Genomic DNA, 491 nt, shown 5'->3' with positions numbered 1-491 from the left:
GAAGGAATGACGAACATGCTTTTTATATAAACACAGAGAAGTTAAACCCATAACATCCCAGCATCTTCAGCCTACGAGAACCCATGATGTACCTGCCGCGCAATAAGCCTCCCTAGCACTTGTAACATTCACAAACTAATTAAAACCATCAATATTTCGGAGGAAAAATGAGTTCGGTTGCCAGCGGTGATCCCACAGGATCCTCCACAGCATAATTTCAGTAATTCTGGTGCCATGCAGCGCCAGGCACTCTACGGAAATCTTGTTGCTTTCTCGTCATATTACCTCTCTTGCTTATAATATTCTACGTTGTTTGTAAAAGTGAATACACTTTGTTGATGAAATAATATGAAAAATTGATAAAACAATGATTCACTTTATCAATTACAGTAAGGACATTTGATACAAATAAATGGACATGTGTAAGATATAAGAACATGACATTCGAAAAAGCAATTGTTTCAGGTAAACGAGTTCCTTATTATGACAGG

General features: G+C 37.3%; 1 protein-coding gene across 2 annotated transcripts in view; it reads right to left on the bottom strand.

The window, feature by feature from the left end:
- Window positions 1–491, bottom strand: part of LOC119586533 (D-aspartate oxidase-like) — a gene marked incomplete at both ends in the record, with an annotated part of 3958 nt that overhangs the window by 1777 nt on the left and 1690 nt on the right.

Source organism: Penaeus monodon, chromosome 21 (assembly GCF_015228065.2).
Source record: "Penaeus monodon isolate SGIC_2016 chromosome 21, NSTDA_Pmon_1, whole genome shotgun sequence".
NCBI classification, from domain to species: Eukaryota; Metazoa; Arthropoda; class Malacostraca; order Decapoda; family Penaeidae; genus Penaeus; species Penaeus monodon.
Note: the sequence above shows the minus strand (reverse complement) of the source record. Positions and strands in the feature narration are given on the sequence as shown.